The sequence below is a fragment of the Engystomops pustulosus genome, chromosome 7 (assembly GCF_040894005.1).
Source record: "Engystomops pustulosus chromosome 7, aEngPut4.maternal, whole genome shotgun sequence".
NCBI lineage: Eukaryota > Metazoa > Chordata > Amphibia > Anura > Leptodactylidae > Engystomops > Engystomops pustulosus.
Genome location: NC_092417.1, coordinates 40,589,334 through 40,611,952, shown reverse-complemented (window position 1 = coordinate 40,611,952; position 22,619 = coordinate 40,589,334). Strand labels below are relative to the sequence as shown.

Below are 22,619 nucleotides of genomic sequence, written 5' to 3'. Positions count from 1 at the left end.
AAGAGCTTACAGTCTATGAGGATGAGGGGGTGACACAAGAGCTTACAGTCTATGAGGATGAGGGGGTGACACAAGAACTTACAGGCTATAAGGATGAGGGGGTGACACAAGAGCTTACAGTCTATGAGGATGAGGGGGTGACACAAGAGCTTACAGTCTATGAGTGTGAGGGCCCTGATCACAAGAGCTTACAGTCTATGAGGATGAGGGGGTGACACAAGAGCTTACAGTCTATGAGGATGAGGGGGTGACACAAGAGCTTACAGTCTATGAGGATGAGGGGGTGACACAAGAACTTACAGGCTATGAGGATGAGGGGGTGACAAAAGAGCTTACAGTCTATGAGGATGAGGGGGTCACACAAGAGCAGCTTACAGTCTATGAGGATGAGGGGGTGACACAAGAGCTTACAGTCTATGAGGATGAGGGGGTGACACAAGAGCTTACAGTCTATGAGGATGAGGGGGTCACACAAGAGCTTACAGTCTATGAGGATGAGGGGGTGACACAAGAGCTTACAGTCTATGAGGATGAGGGGGTGACACAAGAGCTTACAGTCTATGAGGATGAGGGGGTGACACAAGAGCTTACAGTCTATGAGTGTGAGGGCCCTGATCACAAGAGCTTACAGTCTATGAGGATGAGGGGGTGACACAAGAGCTTACAGTCTATGAGGATGAGGGGGTGACACAAGAGCTTACAGTCTATGAGGATGAGGGGGTGACACAAGAACTTACAGGCTATAAGGATGAGGGGGTGACACAAGAGCTTACAGTCTATGAGGATGAGGGGGTGACACAAGAGCTTACAGTCTATGAGTGTGAGGGCCCTGATCACAAGAGCTTACAGTCTATGAGGATGAGGGGGTGACACAAGAGCTTACAGTCTATGAGGATGAGGGGGTGACACAAGAGCTTACAGTCTATGAGGATGAGGGGGTGACACAAGAACTTACAGGCTATGAGGATGAGGGGGTGACAAAAGAGCTTACAGTCTATGAGGATGAGGGGGTCACACAAGAGCAGCTTACAGTCTATGAGGATGAGGGGGTGACACAAGAGCTTACAGTCTATGAGGATGAGGGGGTGACACAAGAGCTTACAGTCTATGAGGATGAGGGGGTGACACAAGAGCTTACAGTCTATGAGGATGAGGGGGTGACACAAGAGCTTACAGTCTATGAGGATGAGGGGGTGACACAAGAGCTTACAGTCTATGAGGATGAGGGGGTGACACAAGAGCTTACAGTCTATGAGTGTGAGGGCCCTGATCACAAGAGCTTACAGTCTATGAGGATGAGGGGGTGACACAAGAGCTTACAGTCTATGAGGATGAGGGGGTGACACAAGAGCTTACAGTCTATGAGGATGAGGGGGTGACACAAGAACTTACAGGCTATAAGGATGAGGGGGTGACACAAGAGCTTACAGTCTATGAGGATGAGGGGGTGACACAAGAGCTTACAGTCTATGAGTGTGAGGGCCCTGATCACAAGAGCTTACAGTCTATGAGGATGAGGGGGTGACACAAGAGCTTACAGTCTATGAGGATGAGGGGGTGACACAAGAGCTTACAGTCTATGAGGATGAGGGGGTGACACAAGAACTTACAGGCTATGAGGATGAGGGGGTGACAAAAGAGCTTACAGTCTATGAGGATGAGGGGGTCACACAAGAGCAGCTTACAGTCTATGAGGATGAGGGGGTGACACAAGAGCTTACAGTCTATGAGGATGAGGGGGTGACACAAGAGCTTACAGTCTATGAGGATGAGGGGGTCACACAAGAGCTTACAGTCTATGAGGATGAGGGGGTGACACAAGAGCTTACAGTCTATGAGGATGAGGGGGTGACACAAGAGCTTACAGTCTATGAGGATGAGGGGAGGGACACAAGAGCTTACAGTCTATGAGGATGAGGGGGTGACACAAGAGCTTACAGTCTATGAGGATGAGGGGAGGGACACAAGAGCTTACAGTCTATGAGGATGAGGGAATGACGCAAGAGCTTACAGTCTATGAGGATGAGGGGGTGACACAAGAGCTTACAGTCTATGAGGATGAGGGGGTGACACAAGAGCTTACAGTCTATGAGGATGAGGGGTGACACAAGAGCTTACAGTCTATGAGGATGAGGGGAGGGACACAAGAGCTTACAGTCTATGAGGATGAGGGGGTGACACAAGAGCTTACAGTCTATGAGGATGAGGGGGTGACACAAGAGATTACAGTCTATGAGGATGATGGGGTGACACAAGAGCTTAGTCTATAAGGATGAGGGGGTGACACAAGACCTTACAGTCCATGAGGATGAGGGGGTGACACAAGAGCTTACAGTCTATGAGGATGAGGGGGTGACACAAGAGCTTACAGTCTATGAGGATGAGGGGGTGACACAAGAGCTTACAGTCTATGAGTGTGAGGGCCCTGATCACAAGAGCTTACAGTCTATGAGGATGAGGGGGTGACACAAGAGCTTACAGTCTATGAGGATGAGGGGGTGACACAAGAGCTTACAGTCTATGAGGATGAGGGGGTGACACAAGAACTTACAGGCTATGAGGATGAGGGGGTGACACAAGAGCTTACAGTCTATGAGGATGAGGGGGTGACACAAGAGCTTACAGTCTATGAGTGTGAGGGCCCTGATCACAAGAGCTTACAGTCTATGAGGATGAGGGGGTGACACAAGAGCTTACAGTCTATGAGGATGAGGGGGTGACACAAGAGCTTACAGTCTATGAGGATGAGGGGGTGACACAAGAACTTACAGGCTATGAGGATGAGGGGGTGACAAAAGAGCTTACAGTCTATGAGGATGAGGGGGTCACACAAGAGCAGCTTACAGTCTATGAGGATGAGGGGGTGACACAAGAGCTTACAGTCTATGAGGATGAGGGGGTGACACAAGAGCTTACAGTCTATGAGGATGAGGGGGTCACACAAGAGCTTACAGTCTATGAGGATGAGGGGGTGACACAAGAGCTTACAGTCTATGAGGATGAGGGGGTGACACAAGAGCTTACAGTCTATGAGGATGAGGGGAGGGACACAAGAGCTTACAGTCTATGAGGATGAGGGGGTGACACAAGAGCTTACAGTCTATGAGGATGAGGGGAGGGACACAAGAGCTTACAGTCTATGAGGATGAGGGAATGACGCAAGAGCTTACAGTCTATGAGGATGAGGGGGTGACACAAGAGCTTACAGTCTATGAGGATGAGGGGGTGACACAAGAGCTTACAGTCTATGAGGATGAGGGGTGACACAAGAGCTTACAGTCTATGAGGATGAGGGGAGGGACACAAGAGCTTACAGTCTATGAGGATGAGGGGGTGACACAAGAGCTTACAGTCTATGAGGATGAGGGGGTGACACAAGAGATTACAGTCTATGAGGATGATGGGGTGACACAAGAGCTTAGTCTATAAGGATGAGGGGGTGACACAAGACCTTACAGTCCATGAGGATGAGGGGGTGACACAAGAGCTTACAGTCTATGAGGATGAGGGGGTGACACAAGAGCTTACAGTCTATGAGGATGAGGGGGTGACACAAGAACTTACAGGCTATGAGGATGAGGGGGTGACAAAAGAGCTTACAGTCTATGAGGATGAGGGGGTCACACAAGAGCTTACAGTCTATGAGGATGAGGGGGTGACACAAGAGCTTACAGTCTATGAGGATGAGGGGGTCACACAAGAGCTTACAGTCTATGAGGATGAGGGGGTGACACAAGAGCTTACAGTCTATGAGGATGAGGGGAGGGACACAAGAGCTTACAGTCTATGAGGATGAGGGGGTGACACAAGAGCTTACAGTCTATGAGGATGAGGGGAGGGACACAAGAGCTTACAGTCTATGAGGATGAGGGAATGACGCAAGAGCTTACAGTCTATGAGGATGAGGGGGTGACACAAGAGCTTACAGTCTATGAGGATAAGGGGAGGGACACAAGAGCTTACAGTCTATGAGGATGAGGGGGTGACACAAGAGCTTACAGTCTATGAGGATGAGGGGAGGGACACAAGAGCTTACAGTCTATGAGGATGAGGGGGTGACACAAGAGCTTACAGTCTATGAGGATGAGGGGGTGACACAAGAGATTACAGTCTATGAGGATGATGGGGTGACACAAGAGCTTAGTCTATAAGGATGAGGGGGTGACACAAGACCTTACAGTCTATGAGGATGAGGGGGTGACACAAGAGCTTACAGTCTATGAGGATGATGGGGTGACACAAGAGCTTATAGTCTATAAGGAAGAGGGGGTGACACAAGAGCTTACAGTCTATGAGGATGAGGGGGTGACACAAGAGCTTACAGTCTATGAGGATGATGGGGTGACACAAGAGCTTATAGTCTATAAGGAAGAGGGGGTGACACAAGAGCTTACAGTCTATGAGGATGAGGGGGTCACACAAGAGCTTACAGTCTATGAGGATGAGGGGGTGACACAAGAGCTTACAGTCTATGAGGATGAGGGGGTCACACAAGAGCTTACAGTCTATGAGGATGAGGGGGTGACACAAGAGCTTACAGTCTATGAGGATGAGGGGAGGGACACAAGAGCTTACAGTCTATGAGGATGAGGGGGTGACACAAGAGCTTACAGTCTATGAGGATGAGGGGAGGGACACAAGAGCTTACAGTCTATGAGGATGAGGGAATGACGCAAGAGCTTACAGTCTATGAGGATGAGGGGGTGACACAAGAGCTTACAGTCTATGAGGATAAGGGGAGGGACACAAGAGCTTACAGTCTATGAGGATGAGGGGGTGACACAAGAGCTTACAGTCTATGAGGATGAGGGGAGGGACACAAGAGCTTACAGTCTATGAGGATGAGGGGGTGACACAAGAGCTTACAGTCTATGAGGATGAGGGGGTGACACAAGAGATTACAGTCTATGAGGATGATGGGGTGACACAAGAGCTTAGTCTATAAGGATGAGGGGGTGACACAAGACCTTACAGTCTATGAGGATGAGGGGGTGACACAAGAGCTTACAGTCTATGAGGATGATGGGGTGACACAAGAGCTTATAGTCTATAAGGAAGAGGGGGTGACACAAGAGCTTACAGTCTATGAGGATGAGGGGGTGACACAAGAGCTTACAGTCTATGAGGATGATGGGGTGACACAAGAGCTTATAGTCTATAAGGAAGAGGGGGTGACACAAGAGCTTACAGTCTATGAGGATGAGGGGGTCACACAAGAGCTTACAGTCTATGAGGATGAGGGGGTGACACAAGAGCTTACAGTCTATGAGGATGAGGGGGTCACACAAGAGCTTACAGTCTATGAGGATGAGGGGGTGACACAAGAGCTTACAGTCTATGAGGATGAGGGGGTGACCCAAGAGCTTACAGTCTATGAGGATGAGGGGTGACACAAGAGCTTACAGTCTATGAGGATGAGGGGGTGACACAAGAGATTACAGTCTATGAGGATGAGGGGGTGACACCAGAGATTACAGTCTATGAGGATGAGGGGGTGACACCAGAGCTTACAGGCTATGAGGATGAGGGGGTGACACAAGAGCTTACAGTCTATGAGGATGAGGGGTTGACACAAGAGCTTACAGTCTATGAGGATGAGGGATTGACACAAGAGCTTACAGTCTATGAGGATGAGGGGGTGACACAAGAGCTTACAGTCTATAAGGATGAGGAGGTGACACAAGAGCTTACAGTCTATGAGGATGAGGGGGTGACACAAGAGCTTACAGTCTATAAGGATGAGGAGGTGACACAAGAGCTTACAGTCTATGAGGATGAGGGGTGACACAAGAGCTTACAGTCTATGAGGATGGGGGGGCACAAGAGCTTACAGTCTATGAGGATGAGGGGTGACACAAGAGCTTACAGTCTATGAGGATGAGGGGGTGACACAAGAGCTTACAGTCTATGAGGTTGAGGGGGTGACACAAGAGCTCACAGTCTATGAGGATGAGGGGGTGACACAAGAGCTTACAGTCTATGAGGATGAGGGGGTGACACCAGAGCTTACAGTCTATAAGGATGAGGGGGGACACAAGAGCTTACAGACTATTAGGATGAGGGGATGACACAAGAGCTTACAGTCTAGAAGGATAAGGAGGTGACACAAGAGCTTACAGTCTATGAGGATGAGGTGACACAAGAGCTTACAATCTATGAGGATGAGGGGGTGACACAAGAGCTTACAGTCTATGAGGATGAGGGGGTGACACAAGAGCTTACAGTCTATGAGGATGAGGGGGTGACACAAGAGCTTACAGTCTATGAGGATGAGGGAGTTATACAAGAGCTTACAGTCTATGAGAATGAGGGGGTGACACAAGAGCTTACAATCTATGAGGATGAGGGAGTGACACATGAGCTTACAGTCTATGAGGATGAGGGAGTTATACAAGAGCTTACAATCTATGAGGATGAGGGAGTTATACAAGAGCTTACAGTCTATGAGGATGAGGGAGTTATACAAGAGCTTACAGTCTATGAGGATGAGGGAGTTATACAAGAGCTTACAGTCTATGAGGATGAGGGAGTTATACAAGAGCTTACAGTCTATGACAGTGGTGGCGAACCTATGGCACGGGTGCCAGAGGTGGCACTTTGAGCCCTGTCTGTGGGCACTCAGGCCATCACCAAAGAGGACACAAGGGATCTTCATGGATTCCCAGACAGCCCAGGACTTTCTGCACTCAGTGCTACAGGAGGAATGGGAAGATGTGGGTAGATCTGAATTTATTCAGGGGAACTGGAATTTGTCACCCCTTTTTTCTTCTGTATTGGTGTTCTTAGGATACTGATACGACTGAAAGCTATAACAGAGAAGGGAGCAAGAAGTTACTGCATAAATTGTTTAAATGTTGACACTTTGGGATAAATAAGTGGGTTTTGGTTGTAGTCTGGGCACTCTGTGTCTAAAAGGTTAGCCATCACTGGTCTATGAGGATGAGGGGTGACACAAGAGCTTACAGTCTATGAGGATGAGGGGGTGACACAAGAGCTTACAGTCTATGAGGATGAGGGGTGACACAAGAGCTTACAGTCTATGAGGATGAGGGGGTGACACAAGAGCTTACAGTCTATGAGGATGAGGGGGTGACACAAGAGCTTACAGTCTATGAGGATGAGGGGGTGATACAAGAGCTTACAGTCTATGAGGATGAGGGGTGACACAAGAGCCTACAGTCCATGAGGATGAGGGGGTGACACAAGAGCTTACAGTCTATGAGGATGAGGGAGTGACACAAGAGCTTACAGTCTATGAGGATGAGGGGGTGACACAAGAGCTTACAGTCTATGAGGATGAGGGGGTCACACAAGAGCTTACAGTCTATGAGGATGAGGGGGTGACACAAGAGCTTACAGTCAATGAGGATGAGGGGGTGACGCAAGAGCTTACAGTCTATGAGGATGAGGGGTGACACAAGAGCTTACAGTCTATGAGGATGAGGGAGTTATACAAGAGCTTACAGTCTATGAGGATGAGGGAGTTATACAAGAGCTTACAGTCTATGAGGATGAGGGAGTTATACAAGAGCTTACAGTCTATGACAGTGGTGGCGAACCTATGGCACGGGTGCCAGAGGTGGCACTCGGAGCCCTGTCTGTGGGCACTCAGGCCATCACCAAAGAGGACACAAGGGATCTTCATGGATTCCCAGACAGCCCAGGACTTTCTGCACTCAGTGCTACAGGAGGAATGGGAAGATGTGGGTAGATCTGAATTTATTCAGGGGAACTGGAATTTGTCACCCCTTTTTTCTTCTGTATTGGTGTTCTTAGGATACTGATACGACTGAAAGCTATAACAGAGAAGGGAGCAAGAAGTTACTGCATAAATTGTTTAAATGTTGACACTTTGGGATAAATAAGTGGGTTTTGGTTGTAGTCTGGGCACTCTGTGTCTAAAAGGTTAGCCATCACTGGTCTATGAGGATGAGGGGTGACACAAGAGCTTACAGTCTATGAGGATGAGGGGGTGACACAAGAGCTTACAGTCTATGAGGATGAGGGGGTGACACAAGAGCTTACAGTCTATAAGGATGAGGAGGTGACACAAGAGCTTACAGTCTATGAGGATGAGGGGGTGACACAAGAGCTTACAGTCTATAAGGATGAGGAGGTGACACAAGAGCTTACAGTCTATGAGGATGAGGGGTGACACAAGAGCTTACAGTCTATGAGGATGGGGGGGCACAAGAGCTTACAGTCTATGAGGATGAGGGGTGACACAAGAGCTTACAGTCTATGAGGATGAGGGGGTGACACAAGAGCTTACAGTCTATGAGGTTGAGGGGGTGACACAAGAGCTCACAGTCTATGAGGATGAGGGGGTGACACAAGAGCTTACAGTCTATGAGGATGAGGGGGTGACACCAGAGCTTACAGTCTATAAGGATGAGGGGGGACACAAGAGCTTACAGACTATTAGGATGAGGGGATGACACAAGAGCTTACAGTCTATAAGGATAAGGAGGTGACACAAGAGCTTACAGTCTATGAGGATGAGGTGACACAAGAGCTTACAATCTATGAGGATGAGGGGGTGACACAAGAGCTTACAGTCTATGAGGATGAGGGGGTGACACAAGAGCTTACAGTCTATGAGGATGAGGGGGTGACACAAGAGCTTACAGTCTATGAGGATGAGGGAGTTATACAAGAGCTTACAGTCTATGAGAATGAGGGGGTGACACAAGAGCTTACAATCTATGAGGATGAGGGAGTGACACATGAGCTTACAGTCTATGAGGATGAGGGAGTTATACAAGAGCTTACAATCTATGAGGATGAGGGAGTTATACAAGAGCTTACAGTCTATGAGGATGAGGGAGTTATACAAGAGCTTACAGTCTATGAGGATGAGGGAGTTATACAAGAGCTTACAGTCTATGAGGATGAGGGAGTTATACAAGAGCTTACAGTCTATGAGGATGAGGGAGTTATACAAGAGCTTACAGTCTATGACAGTGGTGGCGAACCTATGGCACGGGTGCCAGAGGTGGCACTCGGAGCCCTGTCTGTGGGCACTCAGGCCATCACCAAAGAGGACACAAGGGATCTTCATGGATTCTAAGACAGCCCAGGACTTTCTGCACTCAGTGCTACAGGAGGAATGGGAAGATGTGGGTAGATCTGAATTTATTCAGGGGAACTGGAATTTGTCACCCCTTTTTTATTCTGTATTGGTGTTCTTAGGATACTGATACGACTGAAAGCTATAACAGAGAAGGGAGCAAGAAGTTACTGCATAAATTGTTTAAATGTTGACACTTTGGGATAAATAAGTGGGTTTTGGTTGTAGTCTGGGCACTCTGTGTCTAAAAGGTTAGCCATCACTGGTCTATGAGGATGAGGGGTGACACAAGAGCTTACAGTCTATGAGGATGAGGGGGTGACACAAGAGCATACAGTCTATGAGGATGAGGGGTGACACAAGAGCTTACAGTCTATGAGGATGAGGGGGTGACACAAGAGCTTACAGTCTATGAGGATGAGGGGGTGACACAAGAGCTTACAGTCTATGAGGATGAGGGGGTGATACAAGAGCTTACAGTCTATGAGGATGAGGGGTGACACAAGAGCCTACAGTCCATGAGGATGAGGGGGTGACACAAGAGCTTACAGTCTATGAGGATGAGGGAGTGACACAAGAGCTTACAGTCTATGAGGATGAGGGGGTGACACAAGAGCTTACAGTCTATGAGGATGAGGGGGTCACACAAGAGCTTACAGTCTATGAGGATGAGGGGGTGACACAAGAGCTTACAGTCAATGAGGATGAGGGGGTGACGCAAGAGCTTACAGTCTATGAGGATGAAGGAGTGACACAAGAGGTTTCAAGAAGAGAGAGGACAAGATGTTAGAGACAGCAGAGAGACAGTCACTAGTGTTCTGGAGTAAGGCAGGAGTGATGTTACGCGCAGAAGTATATAGCTGGGTGTCATCAGAATAACGATGATACTGGAAACCAAATCTGCTGATGGTTTGTCCAATGGGGGCAGTATAGAGGGAAAAGAGAAGAGGACCTAGGACCGAGCCCTGAGGAACCCCGACATTGAGAGGAAGATGAGAAGAGAAAGATCCAGAAAAGGAGACACTGAAAGTGCGGTCAGAGAGATAGGAAGAAAACCAAGAGAGTGCAGTGTCCTTCAGGCCAATGGAGAGAACCATCCTGAGGAGGAGCTGGTGGTCCACAGTATCGAACGCTGCCGATAGATCCAGAAGAATGAGGAGAGAATAGTCCCCTTTGGATTTTGCAGTGAGGTGATCATTGGAGACTTTAGAAAGAGCAGTTTCAGTGGAATACATAGAGCGGAAACCAGATTGTAGGGGGTCAAGGAGGGAGTTAGCTGAGAGATAGCGGGTTAGTCGAGAATAGACCAAGCGTTCCAGGAGTTTGGAGATGAAAGGGAGGTTAGAAACTGGTCGGTAGTTAGTAGCATTGGATGGGTCCAGTGAAGGTTTCTTTAGTAATGGGGTAACAATAGCATGCTTGAAAGAAGAGGGGACGACACCAGAAGAGAGAGAGAGAGAGATTGAAAATTTTAGTTAGGTGAGAAGTGACTGCTGGGGAGAGAGACTGTACCAGATGTGAGGGGATGGGGTCACTGATGCAGGTAGTGGGGCGAGCAGAGAGAAGAAGCCTGGACACTTCTTCCTCTGTGACTGGCTCAAAGGAAGAGAGTGAACAATATACCGGAGGGAAGGGGATTAGTGGGGGGGGAGGGGATTCAGCAATGTTTTTCACGGATTGGTGAGTATTCTGTGTCCAATTCCGCTATGAGTCCCCATGAGTTGCAGAGTTGACTTTTGACATTTAATAATGAACCTGAATTACAACAGATTTTCAGTAAAGGGAACTTGTCAGCAGGATTTAACATAACATAACATATACATAACACAGACCTGTCCTTGACTGCAATTTGTGCTGGTCCTTTTTTGAGAAATCACATTTAGAAAAGGCATCTGCCTGTCTCTCTGTCCATATTACTTCACACATAAGCATCTTATACTCATTGCCTATAGTAACCAATCACAGCTCAGAGCTCATATTAATGACCTGTGGCAAAATAGAAACTGAAGTGCATTTTGGAAAGCGCTGGGTAAAAGTTCCCCACATCTAGCAGCAGCCGTGCAAACATTGGTGATTGTAAACGTGACAGATTCCTTCAGCGGATACACATACACTCAACTTTATGTATTAGAATGCTGCGTTCAATGGTGCCCCCTGTTGGCTGCTCAGAATAGCGAAGGCTTTGTTATATTAAAGGAAACCTACCACTTCGGATAGGGCTTCTAAGCAGCAAATGCGATTTTAAGGAATTTAAACACTTTATTAATCTATATATCTGAACTAGCTGCCCCGCACCATGGTCCGTGCTCGGCGCACCATGCGCGTGAATAGGATGTGTGCGCCTGAATAGGATGTGGTCGCGCGCATGGTGCGCCGAGCGCGGACCACGGTGCGGGGAAGCCACTTCGGATATAAAGATTAATAAAATGTTTAAATTCCTTAAAGGAAACCTACCATTTCAAATGGTAGGTGTAAGCTGTAAACACCGAGCACCAGCTCAGGGTGAGCTGGTGCCGGTGCTTAGTTTCGTTAGTGTTAAAACCGCGGTATCGCGGTTTTAACACTTTTTAAACTTTATAGCAGAAGCTGCTTCGGCGCTGCGTGCGACCGTGCGCGCGCAACGCCTGCGGCATTTCCTATGTAGGCGCGCGCACTCAGCGCCAAAGCAGTTTCTGCTATAAAGTTTAAAAAGTGTTAAAACTGCGATACCGCGGTTTATAACACTAACGAAACTAAGCACCGGCACCAGCTCACCCTGAGCTGGTGCTCGGTACTTACAGCTTACACCTACCATTTGAAATGGTAGGTTTCCTTTAACCCCTTAAGGACGCAGCCATTTTGTAGCTTAAGGCTCAGTCCCATTTTTTGGATTCTGACTTGCGTCGCTTTATATGGTTATAACTTTTGAACACTGTTACTTATCTAAGCGATTCTGAGATTGTTTTTTCCCCACATGTTGTACTTCATTTAAGTGGTAAATTTTGGCTGATAAGTTTTGCGTTTATTTACAAAAAAAAAGAAAATATGATGAAATTTCTGAAAAATTTGCCATTTTTGAAATTTGAAATCATTGTGTTTTCAGGCAGATAGATTTACCACCTAAATAAGTTGCTGAATAACATTTCCCATTTGTCTACTTTACATTTTCACCATTTTTGAAATGTTTGGATAATTTATTTTGATGTCACGCGGCTTACAAATAGAATATCGCTTTTCCGGATTTTCAGAATTGACTATTTTGGGGATAAATACAGTTTTGAATGGAAATTTACATATTTAGCATCAAAACCCCCTATATAATCTACCCATTTTCAAATCTGCACCCCTCAAGCTATCAGAAACAGCTTTTACGAAGATTGTTAACCCCTTGAGATCTTCATAGTAATTACATCAAAATGGAGGCGAAATTTAGAATAGTCAAATTGTGCCGGTTATACGTTCATTTAGCCCTAAAATTTACACATTTCCAAAAGATAAAAATACAAAACCCACCATAAAATTTGTTCTACAATTTCTCCCGAGTACAGAGACCCCCCACATGTGGCCGTGACTTGTTTTATGGGCACACAGTGAGGCGCAGAAGGGAAGGAGAGCCCTGCAGCTGCCAGGATTTTAGTTTCCTCATTGGCCTCTTTTGAAGGCTATAAAATTTTCGCTTTTGTGTTATTGGGGCCATGTGACGGCATTTTCTTTGCGGGACGAGATGCTTTTTCCAATGTTACCATTTTGGGGTTGGTATCACCTATTGTTGAAAATTTAGGAACTTCTTTTTGAGAGCAGGAGTAGAAAAGCATTTCTCTACTGGTTTTTTTACTTTTTTTTTTGTGGTGTTCACCGTATATCCTAATAATCATATTATCTTCATTCTATGGGTCAATACGATAACGGGGATACCAGACACGAATATATTTTCTTGCGTTTTACTAAATTTGTAAAATAAAACCCTAATGTGGGGAAAAATCTATCATTTTTGTATTGCCATCTTCCAAGTGGCATAACTTTGTTACGTTTTTGGCTACGGAGCTGGTTGATGGCTTGTTTTTTGCGGGACATGTTGTACTTTGCACCAGTATCATGTCTGAGTACATATGTTTTTTTTATCACTTTTTATAGCATTTTTTGTGGGATTGAATAGGTAAAAATCATAATTTTTGGAGGGTTTATAACAGTTTTCTTTTACGGCGTTCATCGTGCGGGTTCAATAATTATTTATTTTTATTCTACGGGTTGTTACGGACGCGGTGATACTATATATGTGGAGTTTGTGTTATGATTTAGACTTTTTTTTTTAGTTATATGGCTCTTTATATGTTTTGGGGCTTTTGGGCATTTTTGGTGATTTATTACTTTATTTTTTTATTGAATAATTTTTTTTTTTACTTTTTCACTTTTTCCACCATGGGACATGAAGAAGCAATCATCTGATTGCTTGTTCATAATAATACCCTGCAATACTGATGTATTGCAGAGTATTATCAGTGTCAGCCTATACACTTGCATAGGGTGGCACTGTGCCAGTAAGATGACGTCACAGACGCCATCTTACCGACAGTTCCTGCAGGTAACACTGGGGTCCAGATCGGACCCCAGTGATACCGTAGCAATGATCGGTGCCCCCCGAAAATTATTCGGGGGGGGGCGATCGTGGGGGAAAGACACCCCAGATGCATGTTAGATGCCGCGGTCGCGATGACAGCGGCATTTAACGGGTTAATCACCCGCGATCAGAGACAACTCCGATCGCGGGTGTTACACTGGGGTGCCGGCTATCAGTCACAGCCGGCACCCCGTGTTTCCCGATGCTGGTTCGGCTCAAATCTTGAGCTGAACTGGCATCGGCTCAGCGTCCGATATATCGGACGCTGAGCACTAAGTCACTGAGCTCAGCGTCCGATATATCGTACGCTGAGCGTTAAGAGGTTAAAACCGTTTAAAACATAACAAGGATATGCTCCGGCACCAGCTCACCCTGAGAAGCCCTATTCGAAGTGGTAGGTTTCCTTTAACCCTTTCCCGACCCTTGACATAATAGCAAGTCGGCCACAGGTGCATGGAGAGGGCTCACGAGCTGAGCCCTCTCCATAGCCGGTAAGTCATTGCTGCATATTGCCAGCACCGATCGGGGGTGTTAACCCACACATTGCCGCCGGCAAAGCTGTAGTGGGGCAGTATATGGTAGGATCAATCGGACAACCTAGGGTTAAAGTACCCTAGGGCAGTGATGGCAAACCTTTTAGCGGCCGAGTGCCCAAACTGCAACCCAAACAGCCCCTTATTTACCGCTGGGTGCCACCAAAAATTTAAGAAGTAACTTATTGCTCCCTGTTTTTCAACAACTTTCAATCGTAATTGGCCTCCTGAGGACAGCAGCACAGTAGAAAGATGGAAAATTTGCATTATTGTAGCTTCTTTCCGGTGTCCCTCTACACACAGAGAATCGTGGGGCCAGCAGGAGGTCCTCCAAAGATAATTCGGCCCAGTCTACTCTTTCTCCCTTTTCCTACAGTCCCAAGTAGCAAAGTAAGGATCACTTTAAGATTCTTTGAGTCCTGTCTGGTGTGCTGGGGCGATGGCCCGGGTGCCCACAAAAAGGGCTCAGAGTGCCGTCTCTGTCACCCGTGCCATAGGTTCGCCACCACTGCCCTAGGGAGTCTGAAAAATAGTAAAAGTAAAAAAAACATAAAAATTTAAATCACCCCCCTTTCCCTAGAACTGATATTAAAATATAAATAAATAGTGAAAATCATAAACACCTTAGGTATCCCCATTTCCGAAAATGCTCGATCTACCAAAATATAATATCGGTTTTTCACTTCATTTAACCCCATAACGGAAAATAGCGCCCAAAGTTGAAAATGGCACTTTTTTGCCATTTTGAAAAATATAAAAAAATCAATAATAAGTTAACCAAACGTTGTACAGTCCTAAATATGGTAGCATTGAAAACTTTATCAGAAGTCGCCAAAAATGACACCACCCACAGCTCTGTACACCAAAGTATGAAAAATTTATTTTTGGATTAAAAAAAAAACATTTCTACACGAGTTTTTAATTTTTGTAAATGTATTAAAACATTATAAAACCTATACAAATTTGTTATCCCCGACCCGAAAAATAAAGTAGACAGGTCATTTGGGGCGCACAGTGAAAGACGTAAAATCCAAGCCCACAAGAAAACGGAGCAAATTTAAATAATAAATACCGTCTCTATGAAGTGCAATTTGTTACGCAGAAAACAAGCCGTCACACAGATCTGTACGAGTACAAAATAAAAAAGTTATAGATTTTTGATTGTGGGGAGTGAAAAATGAAAATGAAAAAACAAAAAAGGGCCAGGTCCTAAAAGGGTTAAAGAGTTTGTCTAAACCTTTCACACTGCGGTTATGGGGACGTATAGATATATGACCCCATAGACGGCTATAGCACCCAGCAGCATTCTTACAGCCGGGCGCCATGCCTCACTATGGAGAGGGGAGGGCTGCTCACCCAACCTCCTCCTCTCCAGCGCCCTGCAGTGAGCTCCTCAGACTAGCACATAGCATACGGCAGTGTGTCTAAGGCTGTGTTCACACGTAGCATTTCTGTAACGTTTAAAGGTGATGCCACACATGGCGTTTTGAATCCGTTTTTGGCTTGTTTTTGAGCAAAAAGTATGGGTTTTGCTTAAAAACGGGCCAAAAGCGGGTTCAATATGCCATGTGTGGCATCACCCTAGGCCGGTGACACATGTTGCGTTTTCATTGCAGTTTTGAAACGCATTGCAAACGCGCGAGTTCTGGTCAATACACAGATGCCGTCATAGGATGCGTTTAGAAAATGCAATGTGTGAATGCAGCCTAACAAAAAGTCTCCTTCCTTAACCCCTTGAGGAGGCGTCTTTCTAAACATGCTCTTTATTTCTGTAGGTGATGTAGTGCTGGGGGCTGTAACTGTCTGCGGGTCGCAGTGAGGGCAGAGCTCCGCCGGTGCCGCATGGCCCTGTTCACACTGACTATAACGTCACAGTGTATACAGCAGTCTGGCAGCATACACCGCGCTATCCGGGGCCCCGCTACACGACTGGGGCCGGTTACTGTCGCAACTCGGGAACCCCCGGGTCGTGACATTAGTGTGAAGTTTCATGTTTCTCAGGAGTCTGGTTTCCATGGTGACGCTGTCTTGTGGGACGCCATGTTTTACGCACAGGTGACCGGAAGCGGAAGTGGCTGCGTGTGTCGCTGAAATCGTACCGGTCTGTCTGGCGGGAGTGTCGCTGTAACCCTGAGGGGAGCGAAGTCTCTGTGGGGTCGGTGCGGGTATCAGGTGAGAGATGTCACGTGACGATACGTAGTGACACAGCAGAGGGTTCGGTGCAGTGTCTGCCTACATTCATGCTGTGTCCTGTCAGCTCCCCCTCAGGTTATGTCTCATTGTTGACCTTATTGAAGTCATGTGACTTGCTTGTATTTGGGGGTCTACCTTAGGTTGCACTTGTCCCCTACACTGGGGTCAGGGTGCTAGAGTCCCATCTGACCATGAGTACGAGGGTCCTTTGTGCCTCATGAATATTATAGAGCAGATTGTACATAGTGTCCTATCTGCAGGCAGCCTGTTATAGAGCAGGAGGAGCTGAGCATATTATACATAGTGTCCTAGCTACAGGATCTGAGCAGATTAACATGGCACTTAAACACTGTGTACAATCTGCTCATCCCATCCTGCTCTATAACATGCTGCCTGCAGATGGGACACCATATACAATCTGCTTAGCTCCTCCTGCTCTATAACATGCTACCTGCAGATGGAACACCATATACAATCTGCTCAGCTCCTCCTGCTCAATAACATGCTGCTTGCAGATAGGACACTGTGTATAATCTGCTCAGCTCCTCCTGCTCAATAACATGCTGCTTGCAGATAGGACACTATGTACAATCTGCTCAGCTCCTCCTGCTCTATAACATGCTGTCTGCAGATAGGACACTATGTACAATCTGCTCAGCTCCTCCTGCTCTATAACATGCTGTCTGCAGATAGGACACTATGTACAATCTGCTCAGCTCCTCCTGCTCTATAACATGCTGTCTGCAGATAGGACACTGTACAATCTGCTCAGCTCCTCCTGCTCTATAACATGCTGTCTGCAGACAGGACACTATGTACAAACTGCTCAGCTCCTCCTGCTCTATAACATGCTGTCTGCAGATAGGACACTATGTACAAACTGCTCAGCTCCTCCTGCTCTATAACATGCTGTCTGCAGATAGGACACTATGTACAAACTGCTCAGCTCCTCCTGCTCTATAACATGCTGTCTGCAGATAGGACACTATGTACAATCTGCTCAGCTCCTCCTGCTCTATAACATGCTGTCTGCAGATAGGACACTATGTACAATCTGCTCAGCTCCTCCTGCTCTATAACATGCTGTCTGCAGATAGGACACGATGTACAATCTGCTCAGCTCCTCCTGCTCTATAACATGCTGTCTGCAGATAGGACACCATATACAATCTGCTCATCTCCTCCTGCTCTATAACTTGCTACCTGCAAATGGAACACTATGAACAATCTGATCTGCTTATCTTGCTTTATATCATTCTGCCTGCAGTGAATACAATCTTCTCAGTTCCATCTGCTTTACAACATGCTGCCAACATGCTACTTAGCTCTTTATGCCTTATAAAATGCTGCCTGCATTAACTACACTATGGGGGTCAAACCACAAGAAAAAAAATCAGTGTGTCATAGGGCAAAGTACCAAAAAGTAGAAACAATCTTTATTGGGTTACCACAAATGATATACAAGACAAACTCACAATTAAAATCAATTAAAAAGTACACTATGGGGGTCATTTACTAAGGGCCCGATTCGTGTTTTTCCGACGTGTTACCCGAATATTTCCAATTTGCGCCGATTTTTCCCTGTATTGCCCTGGGTTTTTTGGCGCACGCGATAGAATTGTGGCGCATCGGCGCTGGCATGCACGCACGGAAATCGGGGGGCGTGGCCCAACAATAACTCGACGGATTCGGAGAAACCGCCGCATTTAAAAAAAAAAAAAAAAAAAAAGTGTCATGGGACACGCGCTTACCTTCACCAAGTATAGGATAGTGCACTCCGGCGGACCTCGGGGAACTTCAGCCCAGCAGCGACACCTGGTGGACGTCGGAGGAACTGCCTTAGTGAAGACCCAAATCCACTGCACAGAACGCGCCGCTGGATCGCGAAGGGGCTGGGTAAGTAAATCTGCCCCTATGTATCTAAAGCAGGAGGATCTGAGACATTGTGTGCCTCTTCTTGATGTTAACCCCACTTGTCACACCAGAAATATCGAGAGACTTCGGCTTCCTGATATATCCTGCGGGCGGACGAATAATTCTACACCAGGTCCTTTCCTGTCATAGAGTTGCGCTATAACATGCACCAGGAACAGGCGCTGGCTACCGATAGACTGATAAACTGATAGACGTTCTATGGCTACTGGACGCTGGTATGAGAGCAACCTTTTCCGATGGTACCGTCCCTAGAGTGTCTTATCTGCAGGCAGCATCATATAAAGCAGGAGGAGCTGAGAAGGTGGATTTGGAAACATTTTCTGTACAAGGTTTGGTCCATAACAATGTTAAAGGGGCTGCCTGGTTTCATAACATGTGATCTTATTGGTTCCAGGGAGTCTAGGCATAATAAGGAAGTAATACGGCCTCTCTCTGTGTCCCGGGTCCAGCGTGTAGGTGTTCAGAGGCTCCGGGGTGATATTATATTGGCGGCACATACAACATCACCGCTGAACCTCTGAATAGAAACACAGGCCAGTGGTGACGGGCAGCAACTGCACATAGAATTTGGTGCCTGCTGTAGCCAAAAATTTACAAAAACAGACAACTTTCTTTCCTGTTCCGAAGGAAACTAATGGAAAGTACGTACACAAGACGGTAGGTTGTTGCTCTGTTATAAATGGCCGTGAATCGCTGAGTGGGACCGCCTACTGGACTCTTAAGCCATGATCAAAAAGTAATAAAAACACGTGACCATTTATAAAGAATATAAGCCAGAGTTTGCTTCAGCCCTGCCTCTGCAGTTGCAGTAGCTCTTGGGTATCGGGGCTGCCCCCGTCTCTGGGGGACATGGTGATGTTGTAGTCCTTCTATGGTTGTGATATGTTTTGCTGGTGTGCCCTCCTTGTCAGTGATGTACAGAGGGTTGTATGACGGCCTGCACTCTGTAAATAGAAATGACGTGGAGATCCATGTCATGGTAACAACCTATGTAACTTGTAGTTTGATACATTTGAGAACAACAGTGTCCCTGTCATTGTCACTTCCTCTCATCGCGATTGCACATTTTATCAGGAGATACAGCTCCAAACATTAGGATAGGAGCAGTAACCGCTGCTTGTACATAGGACCCTGTCCACAGCTGTTTCTGAGACTAGAGCCAGTCTTCATGCTGCAACAATAAAGAGATTTCCCTTCCTCTGTTCTCTTCTTCATTCTTCGTTTCCCACTGAATAAGACCCCACATGATCGGTCTCTTTTCCCCCGAGGGTGTGTTTTCTTAACTGCACTGAAAACGCATGCGGTTTTGCATGTTAACCATGTGTTGGAATCAGTTTTTCTTAATTTCTGGAAGTGTTTGCAGCTTTGAAAATGTTAACATGGGTGCTTACAAATCCAGAAATGAAGAAAAACAGATTTAAACCAAACATATGGAACATTTTTGTGGTGTGGAACAAATTGTCTGCATTTACATGATTTCCAACAGGAATACTTGCTTTTACATTCAAGTGATTTGGATTACAAGCACATTCCCGGAAATAATTTTGCTATAATACTATTCTTATCTTCTCCCTTACTGAAATACGTCTTTCTTCGGGGCTCAGATCTTGCAGAGCCTTAATATTTCCTGTCCTGGGATGTGACAGCTTTCTCTCTGCGCCCTCCCCCCGGGTTATGTAAGGCAGAGAGTATGTCAGATACTTCCGCTGTGGGATCTCTATGCTACGCCTGCATGGCATGTACTGTGTGTCAGGAGGCGGCATCCAGCCCGGCGTCCACCTAAGGATCTTATCTCTCTACGGATTTCTTCTTATTCCCCCAGGGTGTGGAAAATGCTTCCCTTACAAAGCCGTAGAATTGGATTAAAACCTTTTCCAGGCAACCCATTTCACATTGAGGACATGGACTGATAGAAGTGATAACGATGTGGAATGTGTTGACCCAATGTTGGCAACAAAGATAGAAATCAACGGGTAGTAGATGTTAGTTAATATAAAGAATGGCTGGAGCATTGTACAAGCACTTTCCCCTCCCGTTCTATTATCAGGGGAGATATTACTACTCATCAGGGGAGATTTGCTGCTTCTATCCCAGGTTTCTGAAACTAAAATAAATTAAAATTATGAATACGCTTTGTGGGCATAGAGGGGTGCGGTGGTCAGTGGTGGGGGCGAGAACGCCATGTACCTGCGGTCTTTTGAGAAACCAGAGAGTGCAAGTTCACGCAAAACTACGCCTGGTCTTACCAGCCGCAAGATACATCAAGGAGGTTAAGCCTCTTTATGTATCCGGCGCCAGACGCAGGGGCATGTCTGCTTTCAAACCCTGGCAGAGGAGCGCTGGCGTATGATCGATCTCCCCCATAAGCTGCGGTCATGTGGCGTTTTGAACCCTTTTTTGGCCAGTTTTTAAGCAGTCCGTCAAAAAACGCATGCATTTTTGAAAACGCATCTGTTTTTGTCCGTTTTTCCCAATTATCTTAATTTGAAACCGATCAAAAACGCATGCGGTTTTTGACGGACTACTTAAAAACGGACCAAAAAGGGGTTCAAAACGCCACATTTGCCCGCAGCCGTAGACTGTAAGCAGGGCCATCGTTACTATTGCTCCACAAGACTAAGTTATTACTCTGTAATGTCTCATTGTGTTTGTGTATGACCCCCCCCCCCCCCCCATCATCTGTAAAGTGCTGCCAAATATGATGGCGCTATAGAAGTAAAGTTGTAGGAGTCGGATGTCTCCTGATGCTTGAGGATCACTACTACACTGCTGTGATATGTACACTTCAGCAGCTGTGGTAATATGAGACAGACACCAGATCTTACAATGCAGTCACCGGGGGTAAAAAGCCCTTCACACAAATGTGGATGTAAGTATATGACGTGTTGTAGGCTCATAAAGCCATCCAAACATTAGAGTGAAAAGATGAATGGCGACTCACCAATTGTGTCTCCTTATTACTTCATTTTATTGGAACATACCACATCTGTAACATCGGCCCATGCCAATACATCCAGCCACCATACTAGTATGGTACGGGTATATTACCGTATTATACGGGCCATTGCCTGTTTTTGATTCATTTTAACCCCTTGATGTGGAGCTTTTGCAGCCATACTTAGTATCAAGGCTGCGTAGTCCACTACTACTTTATTCCCCTGATGAGTGCGTGACACGACGTATGAAACGCTTAGGGATTACATTTTAGGGACTAACAGGGTCTGTAAGGGACCGTCCTTGTCAGGGCGGGAGCAATATTGCAGGGTCAGGATACTAACCGATTGTAGGGCTTAATAGGTCCTGTACCTCCGGACCAGTACCGCTCAACCAGGAATACGGCGCATCGCAGACTGTTGAGATCCACCCTATTATTCCTTACTGTCTGGATTAATGTTGGTCTGTGGTTTTGAGATGGTGCACCGTGTCATATGCTACACAGGAAAGCACTAAGGCATGGGGAGGTGTTACTGGGGACCGTGTCATATGCTATACAGGAATGCACTAAGACACGGGGAGGTATTACTGGGGACCGTGTCAGACGGGACTTATAGGAGGTCTGACCGAGCTCCCTTTCTGATGTGTTTTTGCTGACTATCATAGTATATAAGGCTGGAAAAAGACGCAAGTCCATCAAGTCCAACCTTTAAGAGTTAAATAAATGTTTTATCCCCATAACGCGTGATATTTTTTCTCTCCAGAAAGGCATCCAGGCCTCTCTTGAACATGTACATAGAGTCGGCCATAACAACCTCCTGCGGCAGAGAGTTCCACAGTCTCACTGCTCTTACAGTAAAGAACCTTTGTCTATGGTGATGGTAGAATCGCCTCTCCTCTAGGCGTAGAGGATGCCCCCTTGTCCTTGTCACAGGCCGAGGTATAAAAAGATCTTTGGAGAGATCCTATAGTAGATGGCTGATGCATACTATTGTGGTCCACTGTGAACTTATTTTATCAGTAATTATTAAAAGTTACGTTTTACTAGTACAGTACATTCTGCCGGATTTCGCACCGATTTTTGAATGTATTTTTCTTGATTTGAAAAGTGAGTTGGCCAACTAGGCAACCTTTTTCTGTCTCTCGGAAAGTTTTATGCTCTCAGCGCTGGTTTGTGTGGTCACAATTGTTTGACTTTTTGACTCTTGTTTGGATCATATTAGTGATTTGTCATCATGGAATAGATCACCACCTGTGTGGATCAGTACTTACACACAATAATTACTACAGGCAGTCCCCGGGTTACATACAAGATAGGTTCTGTAGGTTTGTTCTTAAGTCGAATTTGTATGTAAGT

General features: G+C 46.2%; 1 protein-coding gene across 1 annotated transcript in view; it reads left to right on the top strand.

The window, feature by feature from the left end:
* Nucleotides 1-16,244: 16,244 nt before the first annotated feature.
* ZNF106 (zinc finger protein 106) overlaps nucleotides 16,245-22,619 on the top strand; it is a 47,842-nt gene continuing 41,467 nt past the window's right edge. The window contains exon 1 of the mRNA XM_072115565.1: nucleotides 16,245-16,372. The gene's annotated coding sequence lies outside the window, so the exon portion shown is untranslated. The remainder of the gene's footprint in view (nucleotides 16,373-22,619) is intronic.